The sequence below is a fragment of the Phyllostomus hastatus genome, unplaced genomic scaffold, assembly GCF_019186645.2.
Source record: "Phyllostomus hastatus isolate PE091 unplaced genomic scaffold, TTU_PhHast_1.1 phas_scaffold_193, whole genome shotgun sequence".
Lineage (NCBI taxonomy): Eukaryota > Metazoa > Chordata > Mammalia > Chiroptera > Phyllostomidae > Phyllostomus > Phyllostomus hastatus.
The window spans coordinates 12,206,957-12,224,464 of NW_025334015.1; the positions used below are offsets into that span (position 1 = coordinate 12,206,957).

At 53.7% G+C, this 17,508-nt stretch overlaps 1 protein-coding gene and 1 long non-coding RNA gene across 3 annotated transcripts in view; one reads left to right on the forward strand and one right to left on the reverse strand.

Moving 5' to 3' along the window:
* The window catches only part of KIRREL3 (kirre like nephrin family adhesion molecule 3), a 502,887-nt gene that overhangs the window by 251,808 nt on the left and 233,571 nt on the right, over positions 1–17,508 (forward strand). The gene's annotated exons all lie outside the window — the stretch shown is intronic.
* On the reverse strand, positions 7,575–14,297 carry LOC123832560. Its single transcript, XR_006788089.1, has 3 exons — positions 14,198–14,297; positions 12,799–13,006; positions 7,575–8,466 (listed from the first exon to the last, which is right to left on the reverse strand). It is a non-coding gene; the product is annotated as an uncharacterized LOC123832560 (long non-coding RNA).

Genomic DNA, 17,508 nt, shown 5'->3' on the forward strand with positions numbered 1-17,508 from the left:
GGAAGAGAAGTGCAAGAAAAGCGATTTCAAAGCACAACCACACCTGCCTGAGGGAGGCTGGAAAAGGACCCGTTTCCAGAGAGAACTCCCAGAGATTCTGGTTCTATAGGTCTGAGGTGAGGCGCAGCCAGCTTCTAGAACATTCTGTCCGTCTTGGTTCTCACAGCTGTTTGAGCCCCACAGGAGAATTTACGGGAAGGTGAAGAACAGTGCTCCCCCAGAGGACAGTGACACATTCCAAGCGCTTTAGCTTCCAAACTGTGCTCACACATCCACGGGGTCACTGGGTCTCATACATGCAGCCTGGGAAGGGAAACTTTATTCGTACCGTTACCAGAACAAAACAAGACATAATTCTCGTCCTATACCAACCCATTCCCCCAAAAAGACGCCAGTGGGCTGAACACAAGAAGGACAGACCCGAAGGTGAGGTCCAGCATGGGTGTCTGTGGAAACCAAAGAAGGCTCGCTTTGTGGGACTCTTCATTTAAAAGCAGTATGTCAGATTCCAGTCTGAGGGGTTTGGTGGGACTGAATGTTTCTTCAGGGTTCCTTCCTGCTCATTCATTCCTCGACAATGTTCCACACTTGCCCTGGCCGGGGGGCTCGGCTGGGTGGAGCATTATCCCATACACCAAAAGATTGTGGGTTCGATCCCAGGTCAGGGCACATATGGGAGGCAACCAGTCGATGTTTGTCTCTCTCTCTCCCCCTTCCTCTCTCTCTAAAATCATCAATAAACACATCCTCAGGTGAGGATAAAAGCAGAATGTACCACTCTTACAGGCTCTGTGCCCAGGCTCCAGGACAGGTGGGCAGCTACACAGAATATGGCCCCAAGTTGAGAAAAGGAGGCAAAGCAGACACTGATTGAGAAGGGGGCTAGGTCCCATTCACAGGGGTCCGGGATAAAGTGAATATCAGCTGATGTCAATCAGCTTTCTCGCGGGCACCCTCCGTAGTCACCCACTCATTCTCCACAAACTCCTGCTAGCAAATAACGTCTTTGCCTGGCATGGTTAGTTCTCAGAGCTCTTCGGTTCCTGTTTCTGCTGGGGGGATAGCTCCCCCTGGTGGCTGGAGGCCTACATTTTTCCACGCTGCTGTACCGTAGAAGGAACCTGTGCTGAATCGGTAGCACTCTAGATTGGATGGAGCATGTGTATTTGCCTGTCCCCCTGCGATGGAGCCAATGTAGAATCATCTTAAACTTCCTTGATTCCTGACTTCAAATCCCAACCTCTCTACTTCTTCAATGTTGTGATTTGGGAAGTTATTCAAATTCTCAGAGCCCCCATTCCCTCACCTATAAAAATGACTATGATATTGCCAGTGGTGTTGGTGTCAGGAATAAGACAATGAAATGACACCTAGCTCCATGTGTGACAACTAGCAGGCCCCCATAAATGTTAGCTGTTTGCTCTCCCTAGCTTTAGTGTATGGGTTTGAACCCGGGTTAGGGGAAATACGTAGGTTGTGGGTTCAATCCCTGGTCAGGGCACGTCCAGGAGGCCACAATCGATTTCTCTCTCCTCCCCAACCCCCACCTCCTCTCCCCCTCTAAAAAAAAAAGCAATAAACATATCCTCAAGTGAGGATTTTTCAAAAAGCTTTCCAGCACCCTCCCTTTCCTTTTCTTCTCCCTGCCCCTCCCTCCCAAACTTCCATCCTATTCTTTCTCTCCACTCTGTTAGCTCCCTCCTCTGGTCCTCCTCGTCTTCCTTTCTCTCTCCATCTCCTTCCTTCCTTCCCCTTTCTCACCACCTCCCGCAATCCCCCTCACCTCCCTCTCCTCTTCTTTCCACACCTTATCCTCTACCCTTCTCGTGCCCACCCGCTTGCCAAGGTGTGTAAGAACTAACAGTGGGCATGTGGAGGGTGCTCTCCAGAGGTAAATTGCATCCTGGGCTAAGTCGGAGAGGAGCCATTTCTCTGCTAGTCGATAACACTGCACATCACTCTTGTGTTCCTCAGAGGGGCACCAAGAGCCTTTCTGCGCACTTCACCCTGGAACTCAAGTCCCTGCGCCGCCGTCTTCATCTTGGATGGTGTTTTAACACGCTCTGTCTTCCTCTCGCTCGTTTGAATGCTGTCTAATGTTTGCACGCTCTGCTTACTCTTTCTCTCCTCCCCTCGCCTGCCTGTCCTCTCCCTCCCTTAGCTCACCTTGCCTCTCTCTTTTCCATTGTTTCAAGGGCTCTTTACTTTTTTCCTCCTGTTTTTGATTTGCAAAGTGGCCCACGTTCCCCTAGATTCCCCTCAAAGTGCATTTTCTCACGCAGCCTGCAATAGCTCTTCCCTGTCACTGTGAAAGCTTTTTCACCCCCATTTGGAGCCATTTGCCCTGATCGTTTCTCTCTTTGAGATCACACAGATGAGTCCATGTGGTCTTTAGCTGTCAGAAACCCCCCTGGAGGGAAGCAACTCCTTAAAGCTTGCATTTTAATTTGGGGACCAATCGGGGGTTCACCAGTGCAGGGTGGGAGCTCCCCAATTTCCCAAGCTGCCTACCTCTGCCCTGAGACCTTTGGGAAGGAAACAAAAATGCCCTACATGGTTGTGTTTTGGGGACTTTTTCCCCTCCACAAGACAGGTGGAGGGGGTAAGTCAGCCAAGACTGCTTTTCTCAAGTGACTCTTTGTCTACACAGTTTCCTTTGAGGAAGAAGGCAACAGAATCATCAGATGACAGGCAGAGACTGCAGATCAGTTGTCCGGGCACTTTTCCTGGGGTGGGAGGGCAGGGGGCTTGCCCAAGGAGCCAGCTGTCGGGAGTGTGGCATCCCCAGCCACACAGTCACACAGAAAGGTGGGGCATGACTTTAGAATAAAAAAATAAAAACTAAATTTAAAAAGCACAATTCTTCTCCTTGTGGCTGAAGACCTAGAGGCAAAAATAAATAAGTCATATAAATGACCCTCTGCCAATTGTCCAGAGGGCCCTCCTCTCTACAATGGGGCTGGGTACGTGGGTCCCCACGCTGGGGTACTTGGGGCCACCCTCCCATCTTGTTTAGTCCCCCCTCAAAGCAGGTGCTGAGACAAGGATTCCAGGGTGCGCAGTTGGTTTGAGGGTGGGGGCAATCCCGGGAAACACTGATGAGCAGGATGAGGGAGGGTGAGCAGGAAAGGGAGAGAAGGGAGCCAGTGAAGGGTTCATTGTCAGGTCAGACAGCACTGATTGCACCTGTGCTCAGTCCCACTGGGCAGCTCCGGGGCATGGCCTTTTGCCCACTGAGAAGCACGGAGATGGGGATATTTGTTCCCACAAACCCCATCCATCATTTGCTGAGGGTTGCTTCCAGGGCAAAATTCCCAGCACCTCCCACTTGCCCTGGGTCTGAACTGGGCTCGTCCCCACCCTCAGCAGCCCCTGCAGAGAGGCGCAGGTGTATGCACAGGTGTCTCTGCATGCACAGTTCAGGGCTAAGAGGAGAAGGTGGTGCTCCAACATCATCCCTGCCTGGCCTGTGCCACGTGCCCTGTCATTCTTGCGTCTCTAGCCCAAGGGCAGCAAACTGTTTTTGTAAAAGTCCAGGGACACACATTTTAGGCTTTGCAACCAGAAGGTCTCTGTGCAGCTACTGAATTCTGGGGCTGTAGTGTGGCAAGGCCGGGCATGACATAAGGAAGGTAAGGTGCCCAGGGTACACCATCGAGGGGGTGCTGGCTGCCAAAGCTGAGGTGGTGCCCCACTGTGTGAGTGAAGGCCTTCTGAAATGTTGCCCACTGGGCCACCTCATGTCCCTTACACCAGTCCTGGCCAGATGCAGTGCAGAGCTGGCCACACCTAGTACAGACACGAACAGGTGCCGTGTGCTCCTGCAGAACCTCATGGACAAAACAGGCAGACAGCCGCATTTGACTCAGGGACCATAGCAGGCTCACCTCTGCCCTCGCCACACTGGTCTTTTAGGTCCTCCAAGCCTCGTGCTCCCGCCTGCCTCCTCCTTCCCTATGCTGTTCCTGCCCACTCCCACCCCATCGCCAAGCCTGGGTATTCCTGCTCAGCCTTCAGGTCAGCATGGCGCCCTCGGTGCTTGGGGAAACCTCCCAGCCCTTGGCCAGAGCAGATCCTCCCCAAGAGGCCCTCACACTCCCACACTCTGTCAGAACACTTATCACAGTAGTAACAGTGTCATCGATTGTGCCATTGTGCCATTGATTAGTTGTGTCATGTCTGTTTCCCTCCCCAGAATGTGAGCACCCATCAGTTATCAGGCTGGGAAGTCTGCTTCCTAAGGCATCTGGGATCTTTGCTGTCCTCGGTGCCCCTAGCCCAGCCGGGGGCCGCCTGGTCCTCACCCAGCCCCCTGCACCGGCCTCTGAGGGGTCCCCTGGCTGGGTCACTGCTCTGCTAGAAAGCGTCTGGTGCCTGCCTCATGTCTCCATGAGAACATCCAGGCTTCTAGGAACCCCCGCAGCCCTTGGTCCCCTACCAGCCTCAGCCCCCTCCCTGCTCGTCCCTCAGGCCAGTTTCCAGTCGCCCCCGACCCCTGGGTGGGAAGGCCTCCCTCTCTGCACTTCCAACACCAGTCTGGCTCTGGCTTCCCTGAGAGGCCTTCCCAGGTGTTTTTCCTCACACCCACGGCACCCCCAGTCTCAGTTGGCTCTCAGCATCAGACACCTCCACAGCTCCGCATGCTTCCCCAATTTCAGGTTTCCTACACTGTTACAACTGACTACTATTTACCCGAGAGTCACCTTTAGCAGCCTAGGAGCTCCCCGAGACCAGGAGCCAAGCACCTTGCACCCACCGTGTAGCACCTAGCACAAAGCACGTAGCACATAGCACCTGGAACCTAGCATGTAGCACCTAGGCCCAGCATGTAGCACCTAGTACCTAGCATCAAGCATGTAGTACTTAGCACCCAACATGTAGCACCTGGCACCCATTATGTAGCACCTAGGCCCAGCATGTAGAACCTTGCACCCAGTGCCTAGCACCTATTATCCAGCATGTAGCACTTAGCACCAAGCCAGAGCCTAGGAGACATTCAGTAAGTGTCTGCTGAATGACAAAAGCCTTCGAACACCTAGCTGTAGTCTCTCCTATGACTGGCTTGGGAACTTGAGCGGCCTCTGGTGCATCCGTCACCTTTTAGGACCAAGGATGGAAAGGGGGCCTTGGCCAAATAGCAGCACTCTCTCCACCTGCTTCTTTTGTCCACTGGCAACTTTCTGGTTGTCACCAAGCTCAGAACGCCAGAGTCCCAAACTCACAGACCTCCTCGTCCCACAAGCCCCGTGCAGTGATAGGACCGAGGCCCAGCTCCTGATGTCCGGCACAGGACATCACGCCCCGGCCCTCGGCTGTGTCTGGCTCTGGTGGGGGCAGAGGTGCCAGGTCCAGGCAAACAAGGGCAGCAACCACAGGCCTGTGTTTTGTCCTTTCCTCTGAAACCCCCCAGAAGTAGAGGGGACAGGCTGGGACCGGACTGAGGTTCATGGGCAGGGAGGTGGCAGAAGCTGTCCCGTGACTGGAAGGGGTCGGGTCGTTTGCTGTTGGAGCATCATCTGGACAGGGAGGGGCTCAGAGGGACTTGCTCCCCGAAACCCTCACCTCACTCAGCAAAGCCCCCGAGGAACTGCTCTGAGAGGCAAAGACAGCTCCTGCCCCCCACCGGTGCACACAGCTATCCCGTCACCTTCACGGTGGCAAATAATTCACATTCAAATGACCTCTGACTCACCAGAGATGTGGAAGGACAATGCTCCTGGAGTGGGAAGACCTCGGCTGGCTGTCCTGCTCTTCCCTTTCCCGGCATGTTTGGTGCCCAAAGGGGGCCATCGGGAGGGGGCTCCGGCCAGCGATAGTGGAAGTCCAGGTAGCACTGCTCGAGGAGCAGTAGGCCTGGGCCACTGTGGAACGGTCTCCCAAGACCCCCAAGGAACCCCTTCCAGTGGAATATTAGCTCTTTCGTGTCCCTGGAATATCAGGTTCTTAGGGATCTTACTGCTTTCTGTAGCGCAGACCTCCTCAGCTGGTCCTGCCCCAGATTCTCCTGGACAAGTGGGGTGGGGATAGCTCTGATTCTGTGACGTGCAGAAGCCTTGGCCTTGGCTGGCAAAGCACCCTCAGGCAGCGGGGACTGTAGGGCACAGCCCCACCTTGCTAACTCCTAGCCACGCCCATGACTTCAGAACTTCTTTGGGACCCAGGGCAGGCCGGAGGTCTTTTTTTTCTTCTTCTTCTTACAGCTAACACGATACTATTTCTGCAAACGTGTGGGAACCACTGACTGAACAGATCACATCAAGAATTCTTCTTAAACTGGGGTGCTCGCTTGCTCACGCATCAAGCAAGATGGAGACCATTATTTTGTAGTAACGCCACCCACTTGGTGGAGGAAAGGATGAAGCAGAGAGTCTTTCCGGTACCACTTTACTGTTTCCAGGGGTTAGAGTTTGAAACCTGAACACTGAGCATTTAACAGTTCAGTGGTTAATTTGAATCTCATAGACCACAGATTTGGAGGGTGGGGTGGGCGGGTGAACCGAGCTGGGTCCTCCCATTGTCCACTGGGCGGAGGCAGCTGCAGCTCACACCCAGGAGAGGGGCCGGGTGGGAGGGCCGCCCTGCCCAGCCGGTGCGTGATCCTCCCCTTGGCCTCCATCCCATCGCATCCTGCTCTCTGTGAAGACAGTGTTGCCGTGCACTCATTAAAGTTTCATTAATTATTAAAATGGTATTTATCGAAGGCTGGCAGCTCTGAAGGAGGAATTCGTGTTTGTGGCGGTTCTTGAACTTTGGCAACTCTAGTCTTAATAATCGATTGTGATCTGTTTAACTTGGAAGCACATTTCTTATGAAACCTAAAGCAAACCTTTATGGAGACACTTAATTATAAGGGAGACTAATTTGCTTCCCCTCAGGCCCCCGGGGACTCTGAGCAGGGCGCCTTCCCTAGTAGACGGGAGGGTGATGGTTATCGATGTAGACCAGCGCTGCCCAGAGAAACGTCTCCCCGCGCTCCCGTCTGCACACAGATTAACCGGAGCTGTAAGGACTGCGTCCTCGCTCATCAAGAGTGTCCGCATGCCGCGGAGGGTTACTTGAGCGATATCGAACTGTCTCGGCAGGTTAAGCAGGCTCTCCATTAGGGTGCTTCCGGGATCTGCTGCATCTAACTAGGAAGGGAGGTTGCTGACCCTCCTTCCCCAGTCCCTGAGTGTGGTGAGCATGCCCTCCCAGGTGACACACTTGCCCCTAAAGCCCACCTGGTGGACAGGTCTGGGCCCCGTGCCGCCGGGCCTGCGCTGACACAGCAGAGCACAGGTGTCACAGCAGGGTGTGGGGGTGTACATCCCAGGACTGACCCTCCTGATCTGTGTCTCCGAAGGGCACTCACAACCACTCTGAGCTTCGGAGCTTGCATCTCTAAAATGACAGTAACTACTAGGTAGGGGTGCTTGTGAGGATCAGAGATAACACAGGAGAAATGTTCCCACAGAGGCTCAGTAAAGGCACCGCCCCCCTGCCATTCCCTGCTCTCACACACGTGCCCCTTCCCCCACCACTGCTCCAGCCAGTACCTGACTGGGCCCCGAGTTCGTCCACTCAGACTGCTACTGCAAGGCACCCCAGCCTGAGCAGCTGGGATGACAGAAATGTATTTTCTCACATTTTGGAAAGTCTGAGATTGAGATGTCGACAGCTTTGGTTTTTCCTGAGGCCTCTCTCTTTGGCCTGTGGAGGTCCAGCTTCTCCCTGTGTCCTCACGTGGTTTCCCCACATGCGTGTCTGGGACCTCTTCTCCGGAGGACACCAGCCCTACTGGATGACGACCCCCCCCACCAATGACCTCATGTTAACTTAATCACCTCTTCAAAGGCCCTACCTGAAAACCCAGTCACAGTCTGAAGTACTGGGCATTAGGACTTTAACACACGAGTTTCAGGGGGATGCAGTTAACCCCCTAACAGTTCCCTACCACTACCACCATGACCCATTAGCAGCAGTAGCAGCGGTAGGAGCGGTGTGTCCCAAGTGCAGCCAGCTAGGCGTGAACTCTGCCTTCACTGTCTGGCCGCGCCTTCTGCCAGTGAGCTGGCCCACCGTCCAGCCCTGCCCCTGAGCAGAGACTAGCCTGATGCAGACCAAGGCTGCCCTGGGGTAGAGTGCATTCTAAGGCCAGATAGTCAAATCAGAGCTGCATTATGTGGGGAGTTTGGGCGGCTAGGAAAAGGCCTTGAAATAATTTCTTGATCCTTGTGCTTAAGGATAATAAGGCAGTTCATAAGGTTGTGGACAGTGTTAAATGAAATGAGCACAGGTCGTAAAACAGGGCCTGATGCGATGTGGGCATTTGAATATTGCCAACCTTCTCCATATCCAGAGGGGCATGCTGAGCTCGGTGTGAGAGGAAGATCCGTCTGGCTGGGATAGCACGGGCTGAAACTCTCGGGTCAACACGGGTCAGGGCAATAGCAGTAGGAGAGAGAAGAAGACACATTCCAAAGACACCTGCAGGAAGAAACGCTGGTTGTAGGGGCTGTGGCTACGAGGGGGGAGAATGAAAACGAAAGGGAGAGGCCACGGTTGATCCCATGGCCTTAGACCTGGCTTAGTGGAGAAGGGTGCCTGTGGCTGAAAGGGGGAGCTGGAGTAGGGTGGGGGCAGGGGCTGGTGAACTCTGCAGAGGTCATGCTGAATGTGAGGGGAGGCCCTGGGGGCACTGAGGAACGGGAGGGGGTTCGGATCCATCAGCCAAGGAGTTTGCAGCCGAGATGGCCGCTCCTGGCTTCTCAGGCCCCCGGTGCCTCCCTGACCATAGGAAGCCCACCTGGGCGGGAGCTGTGCTTTGTTAGTGAAGCTGCTGCTATGGAGAGCGATGAATGACTCGGGGTCGTGTGTGCTCTGGGCCAGAGCGTGAGACCTCTGACAATGGACCATATTTCTAGTCTTCCCCTCCAGTCGCACCCTTTACAGGGAAAATGGTATATTCACAGCTGAAGTACAGATCTGCTTTACCCTTTTCAAAGTGGAAAACTCATAGAACTCTTAAATGGAGCTGTCTTCTGGCGAAATGCCCTTGGTGGGTAGGACGCTGTTGTTCTAACATGTTGATCTGCGGCTTTCAGGGCCTTCTCGGATGCTTGACTGCACACACTTGTTTCGCCTGCGTCAGTAGCACCATATCATTGTAAACTGCCAGGGAGGAAAGGCAAGGAGCACAGGCAGATGCGTTCTGAGGCAGCCTGGGTATTTCCTGACTCCTTGGCCAGAGGTTCCTTCCACATGCGAGAAGGAGGTGGACAAGGGAGACAATTCATTTCTTGACCATCAAATGGCACATGGGTCCTCTAGGGCCTGTGGGAAAGACCACCTCACCCAGAGGCACCTGCGAGAAGCCCCTCAATGTCCTGGTTCACTCTCCACTCACTCCCCCGAGCCAGCCCCTGCACTATTGCAGGAGAGCGACCCACAGAATGAATGAGCGTGCACGGCCCACAAAAAGGACCATTTTCCCAGAGGAGGCTACAAGAGGGTGGGGTTGGCCCTTGGTGGAAGGGTTCCCAGGAAAGCTGGAAAAGCCCGTTGCTGTGACTAAGAAGAGGGGCTTAAGAGCAATTATTAAAAGGAGCCTTCTTCTCAGGAAGAAGTGGTCCAGGTGAGAGAGACTCTCTAAAAGTGCCACAGGACTTCATGGAAGAACAGACTGGGGTGGAGTAGGATGAGATGGGACCAAGATGCCAGGGCTGGCAACAAGGGCTAAGGACCGGAGACCCCGGCTCCAAGAGCCAGCAGCGTCCCGAGGAGATGCAGGCCAGAACCACCAAGTTGCAGGGCCTGGGGACTGGCTTCACACAGAGGGATCGGGGACCAGGTCAGAAAGCGCCGCAGTGGACCCGAATGTCTGTGTGGGGAGATGGGACCTGCTCATGGCTGTTTCAAAGCAGCGGGAGAAGGACCGATTATTCAATAATGGCCATAGGGCACCTGGCTAGACACTGGGGAAGAAAACACATGAGCAACATCCCTTCCTCCCTCTCTGTTACCCGCGCAAATCCCACCTGCATGAGAGATGGCGAATGAAACCACTAAAAGAGAGAAAATGCATTGTGTGCGTGCGTGTGTGGGTACTCAAAGTCCAGCACTGAAATGGGAGCTGCGAAAACAATATTCATAATGCAAATGACAAAGGCCTAATTTCTTTCATTTGTCATCTGAGAATTCTTATCATTCGATAAGGGAAAGAGTTCTTACAATTCAATAAAGAATGAAAGCTCTCATGAGCCAGTAAAAAATAGGCAAAGGACATTCACAGAAAAAAGGAAAAAGGAAAAATAGCTCATAAACATATCAAAAGATGAACCACTTCTATCATCACTGAAGAAAAGCAAACTAAAACACCGTTGATATTTTTTTAATCTATCAGACAAGAGAAGATTAAAAGCCGATTATCTGCCTGTGCCCCCGTGGGCACAGCTACAGGGGATCGGGCCGATTCACACGCTTCATGCGTGCATGCTGAACCAGGTAGGACACCTTTGGAAGATAATTTGATGGTATCTATCCAAATTTTAAATTCATGTGTCAGTTAATGAGAATTTTATTTCTAGGAATTTTAAAAGATGTGTATATACAAACACATGTGTGTATGTATGTGCACAAATAGACATACATACACAAGATGTCCTTTGCTATGTCCTGCAGCAGACCAAATAGACATACATGTCCTTCAATACAGTGAATTTTTTAAAAATCATAGTACAACAGTACTGAATTACTAGCTAGTTAATAAAGTGAATAAACTCAACCTACATGCTTTAGTTCTTCTCTCTTTCTTTGTAACAAACCACCCTAAAATGTAGGTGCTTCAAAGCCACTGTCTTCCACAGCTCTGAGTGGCCACTTTGGCCCAGGGGGCCGCTGGCCCTGCCTGGTCTCTCTGGGGCTTTCGCAGTGCGTTCAGGGCTCGCCTGTGCTGGCGACCCCCACGTCTAACAGCAGCCGGGACTGGCTGCTGGGCAGGAGACCAGGGCATGCCTCCCCGTGGACTGCAGGCTGCCCACAGCGTGGCGGCGGGGCTCCACGAGGACGCGTTCCAAACCCCCGAAAGCAAGTGCAGCATCTCTCGTAAAACTGTGTCTCAGGGGCTCCCTCCACATTCCATGGCAGAGTGGCAATCTCTGCCATCTGTCGTCTTCCCCAGTATGTTTTCCATACACACACACACATCCACATGTACATGTATGTGCATGCATGTATATATCTGCAGATTTCTGGAATGACATGCAAGAAACTGTTTATGATTTTGGCATCAGTGGAAAAGGACTGACTTCTTTGTATTGTTTGTATTCTTACCTCAAACATGCTTTTTATTTAAAAAAAACTTTTAAAGAAAACTAAACCCATTTATTGAGCCAAACAAAGCTGAACTCGGCTATCACTTTACCGCCTGCAAATGGAGTTCTGCCCCGAGACTCCCTCCACCATGATGGTTCATTTCTACGCCCGAGGCCCCCAGAGGCAAGAAACTGGCCAGACGCCTGCCCTAATGTCGTGGTTCAAGGGAGAGAATGTGCCTTCCCTTTGGGTGACAGCCGTTCTGAAACTCAGATGCCTTCTTTTGGAAGGACCTCTTACTTGTTTTGTCACCAATCTGAATGTGACAAAGCAAGGTAAGCCTTGGGACCGGTGCAGGTGACAGCCCCGAGAGGCCTTGCAAGCGCAGACATGCTGGAGAAGTCACGAGAGCAGGCTGTCAGGAAGGGCTCGGGCTTCTCCACTTGCCCCAACTTGTACAAACCAAGATGTCTGTGAACTAAGTGCCCCCGGGTGTGCAGGGCAAGCCTGAGCCAGATCCATGTGTCTGGGCACACGTGTGTGGCTGGGACGGCCCCTAGAGGAAGACCCTGCAGAGCTGTGGCCCCAAAGCTGGAGTGGCGCTCTGCCAAGACCTCCCTGGCAGACCTTCTAAGTGAGACCCCGAGGCCCTGGTCACCTGCGGCTGGTTCCTGCGGTCCCCTCCCAGCCTCTGTCCCGACAGCCCTCCCTTCTCCCTGCCCCCTCCTCCTGCCCACACCCACCGCCCCTGGCTGCTGCTCCCCACCGCCGCACTCACGCAGTCCTGCAGGGAACGGGCAGCTGTACACATGCATGCACGTGGACAGATATGTGCACAGATGTGTGTGTGTGGTAGGAATACATGTTGCTCGGCTGCATGTGTGTGCGCAGATATGTGAGTGCGTGAAAACTATGACAGCTTTCTGCACCCACATATAAAGAAACAGATGCTGAGTATGTGTCTGTCAAGATGTGCGTGTGTGTGTGTGTGTGTGTGTGTGTGTGTGTGTGTAGGAGGAGGAATGACTGGTGGCAGCTCCTCTGGACAGAGGGGCAAGGTGATCCCGGAAGTTGGTGCAGACAGGCAGCTCCACTTCTTGTTCCCTCTCGAGAAAGGGGACACACACACGCGCTGCCAGCACAGGCTCTGCCAGCCCTGGCCTCTGAGCTGTGAGGTCCATGCCGTGGGAGGGATCCCCAGACAAGGGTGACAGGGCCACAGGACAAGGATTCTGCCACACTGGCCCAGGCTCCCTGTTCTCCTGCCTTCCGTCGGAGAGACAGGGCTCGGGCACTGCAGAGCTGCCCAGCCAGGCCAGGGCCCGACCCCGGGGTCCTCCTTCCCAAGGACCACCCATCTCTGCAGAGTACATGGAGGAGATTCCAGCAGGGCCTTGGGCCCCAGCCAGCCCCCATTCTGATCACAGCTCCATCACTACCTCTCTCATGGTCTTTAGCCAGGTTTTCTCACCTGTAACACGGGGGCAAGATAATAGAAGTACCCACCTTGTAGGGGGTCTGGGAGGGTAAAATGTTTAGTGCTTAACACAGAGCCTGGCACATGACAGGTGATCAATAATTGGTCGAGATGACAATCATCATTTCATCTGCTTCTCATGAGAGCCCATGGGAGAAGCCACTGCGCGGTACAACTCCATGGGGCCCCATCATCCAGTCTGTGTAGCTGGCAACCTTGGCCTTGGCGGTGCACAGCCTGTGAAGGAGGTCAGACAAGGTAAACAAGAGGGAAGTGGCATTGCTGGGATGAAACCAGCTGTGCTGGCTCCTTAGGGCCCTCCCACCCTACCCGGTGCCACTGGCCTGACCAGCATTCACAGCTCGGAGAATATACTCTCCAATCTCCCTCCTCATTTTGGTCCACACTCGCCATAAATCCTTCCTGCCATCCCCCAAATAAAGAGGTTTCTCAAGAGGAAAGCAACACATGTCCTTCAGGGGCTCCAGCTGGAATACAAGAGGGCAGCTGGCACGATGAGCAAGACAGAGCTGGTCCTTGTTCCCGACCCGTCCCAGGGACAATTGGGCACAGGTGGCACCCTGCCCTGTCAATCATCCTCAGGAGACAACACCCCCCCGCTGGGAGATGGTACACACACTGGGGAGCACCCTCCTCCTGGGGTACACTTGCACACAGCCTGTGCACCGAGAGGGGGCTGGGCATGGGGGCTGAGCCAGTGCTGGGGCAGGATGAGCTGGGCTCTGCCAGCCCTGCCCTTCCATAGCGTGGGTCCTGCACCTGGCAGCCACGGCCTGTGTCATTCTGCTCTGCTTTGTCCTGAGCAGATGTCAGAGTGTCTGTAAGGCTGCTGGGCTCTGCAGGAGAGGAGCTGGCCAGAGTGTAGGGGGTGGGCGGGGGCAGTTCTCCCTCTCCAGTGCCCCTGACCTCCTCCTGTTGGAGGCACATGGTCATGCCCATCACACTTGAACTTCACGTAACGGTGCAACATGTGCAACAATAATAGGAATCATAACAGCACGTATGTGTGAATTTCTGTGCACTTTTTAAGAAGAGTTCACTTTCTTGAATCTGTTTTCCAGTTCAGGCTTGCATAAACACCTGCGGCCACCATCCGCCGGGATGTTCTGGCTGACAGGTCCCACGCTAAGCCCTATACATGCGTTGCCTCCTAAACCTCACAACAAACCCACAAAGCAGGCATCATTCTCCCACATCGCACAGGTGAGGACTGCCAGGGGAAACAGAAACCTCAGAGGCTTTCCCTGGATCGTGCAGCTAGTTCTAAGCAGAGCCCAGATTCCAAGTTAGGCATCTTTGGCTCCAGGCCCACACTCAACGGCTTTACTTACAAGTTAAATAGGGAAGTATGCGATCACCCTGCTATAAAGAAAGAAATTGAAGTCTAGCAAATGGCAAAGCACTCACCCAGAGCCACACTGCAAGTTGATGACAGGTCCAAAACCCTAGCCAACGTTGACTAGCCTAAGGGCCTTTTACGGAATCTTCTCGGAGGTCTGCCTTTCCTCCCTAGATGGAAGCCCTGCAGGCCAGGCCAGAGAAGGCGTGGCTCCTCTCCGGGCTGTGCTCACACTCCATGGCTCCTCCCAGGGGCTGCCGCTGAGGGGCCCTTCCCTCTCTCTTCTTTAGCCGTGTTGTAAGAGTTCCTCAGCACGACAGGAGAGATGCTACTTATAAAAAATTCTCAAACTGTGACTCTATTAGGAGTGCTCAGTTTCAGGGTGACAGATCGCAGGGTGACAGGTCGCAGGGTGACAGGTGGAAGGCTCAGAGCCACAGGAGAGGGAGCTGTACATTCAGCCCATGCACCTGCGGCCTCCCCGCCACTTCGCTGAGATGTCCTTGTGCAGCAGCAGCACCGCCCCGACTGCCCCTCCCACTGGGACGGGACTCCAGGGGCTCCGAGTCTCTCCGCACGTCTCACTGATGTTTGGGATTTATGCTGAGAAATGGGCGCATAGGCCCATCACTTGAAACATCAGCTCATCTGGGAATTTGTCATGGGGTTGGCAGGGTGGGGGCACCGAATCTCACATAGGCACACATGCCAATCACACAATACACTGGCAGTCAAAGGGACTGAGCTACTAAGGAGCCAACCTTCCTGCTGGAAAGCGATCGAAATGCACTAAGAATTTTCACCGTGGCTCCCGTTCTCCGATGGCCCTTTCATGACAATGCAGGGCGGTTTCCACACAGAGACACTGACGTCTGCTCAGGCTCTCACGGGCTATTTTGGGATGAATGGGCCGCTGGGCTGGCTTTTGTGGGTTCTTGCTAAATAAAATGAATGTGGAGGCCTTAATTCCAGGCTTTGTCTACTTGGCCGGACACAAAGCAAGGAGTTGCTAGGAGGGCCTGAGGCAGGAGGTGGTTTAAAGGGACTGAGCTCATTAGCCCAGCACTGCAGAGGAAGGCTTCTGGATGGACGCTGTGCCTGGGGAAGTCTCGGGGAGATCTGAGCCCAGCACCAATTTAGGCCGCTGGACATTGTGGAGTGGGGCAGGGGTTGCAGGAGAAGAGATCTAATGCGCTGAATGGCGGGTGAACCTCTCCCACAGACCCTCAGGGGCTTGAGGCTTCTGGCTGCTCTTTGGGGTGGACCCCCAGCCCTCTGAGAGTGATGCCCACCCACCAGGTGGGCTAGGGGCAGGGTCCACTGGGGAGGGACTCCTCCTGGCAAGAGGGCAGTGTGTCCTGGCCTGGACTGGGGATATTGGTGGAAGTCAGTAAAGGGAGATCTGGGTGTATGCAGCACAACACCCGGACCTCGGATAGGTTCCCAGCCCGCTGGCTGCTCAGAGGGCCTGGGCCGGGCCCCTCAGAAGAAAGGGGCCGGTCTGGGCAAAGGGGGAAACATGCCCAAGGAAAGCGTCCCAGGGGCTAAGTTACAGGCCACCAGGGTAGGTGGCTTCACACTCAACCCAAGTGGAAGGACTGCATTTCCCTCTCAGCAGCTGTCCCCTCTCTAGACTCTATATCGTGCCTCTAACCCACGTTCCTTAACTATAACCGCTCACGGGTGGATTGGGGCCCTGGGTGGAGAGATAACAGGACCTTGTCTTTAAGATGCCACCTTTGAACCCTGGCTGGTGTGGCTCAGTGGATTGAGTTCAGGTCTGCAAACCAAAGGGTCGCAGGTTCAATTTCCAGTGCAGGGCAGAAGCCTGGGTTGCAGGCCAGGTCCCCAGTAGGGGGCGCACGAGACACAACCACACATTGATGTTTCTCTCCCTTTCTCCTTCTCTTCCCCTCTCTCTAAAAACAAATAGGTAAAATCTTTTTCAAAATTGTTTAAAAAGATGTCAACTTTGACCTTAGCTCTCCAGCATTGGCATAGGGGTCTTTGTACTACTCTTTCATCAGTCCTGCTAGTCCTGCTAATGCTTCCTCACACAGGTCTGGCACTGTGCTGGGGCCCGGGTAATGAGATAATAAACAAGTAAAACATTTTCCCCACCTCTGAGGAGTTCACAGTCTCGGGACAGATGTGGAAACATAAGTTATGATACATATAAGTTATTACGATGCATCACAATAAATTATAACAAAGAAAAGAACGAGGTGTTATGACAGTAACTGGCTATTGGATAGGGGAGGACCTAGGAAGTTTTAACAGAAGAAGAGAATTCTGAGCTGGTTTTGAGGACAGATAGCAGCTAGCAAGGAAGAGAGAGGGGAGACCTTCCCGACAAGGCCCCGGCAGGGGTCCAGTGGAGTCGGGGCGCATCTTCTCCTGGTGGAGCTGTTCCACCAAGAAGGAGCTGCAGCATCTAACAAGCTGCCCCCAGACAGTGCTCCTGAGTCCGCCGAGGCCTTCACATACAGGATTTCACCCTACCCTCAAAACAGCCCGGTGGGCATCTGCCCCATTCCATGGATGAGTAATGAGCTTGGGGTTATGGGCAACCCCTTAGCTGCAGTGCTGATGGGGTGGTGGAGGGGAGGGAGTGGCGAGAACCCATAGTCTCCTCCCACCAGAGCAGGCAGGAGTGTGAGGGCAGGGAAGGGAGGGAGGAGGAAGGAGTTACCCAAAGTATTCTTTCCCTTCCTCCCAAAAGGAAATGAACGCCACCTCATTCCAGATAAATGGCTCCAAATTATCATCAGATAAAACATATATACAATTTTCTTCAGACTCTAAAAACTGTAAGGCAGAAAGGGAATATCAAGACACCCATTCTCCCACCTCCAAGCATCTTGGAGTTCCATGAGCCAGCCGTCATCCCATGAGGGCCACCCTCCTTCCACTCTTGACGGCACCGTTCTTTTGTCACCCAAACTCAAACCACGAAAGTCACACCTGACTACTCCCTCCTTCCTGCCCCTACGAGTTATAACAGTGATGCGTTCAGGGCCTTCGACAACCAGGTCCCAAGTTTAGGTACTTTTTCAGCCTTTCCTTCAGCGGCCCCCTGACCCTGGCCGTGTCTGCAGAGCCCCGGGCCTCGCTCTTCCCCACGTGCAGCCTGCCCTTCTCCAGTCTCCTTCGGCCACAGCAGCTCTTCGAAGGGGACCTCCCCTCCCCACCACCCCAGCCCTCCGGGCTCAGTGCCTCCCCTCGGCCGAGGCCCCGGTGGAGCCACCTCCTCAAGCCACACCAGCTCATGCCTGAAAGATGTGTGTGCCTGCCAGTGTGCTTAAGGAAAGAGAGAAGATGTTAAGTGACTTCTCTGAGGTCAGAAGTCACTTCTCTTCTCTGGACTCATTCTTGTTCA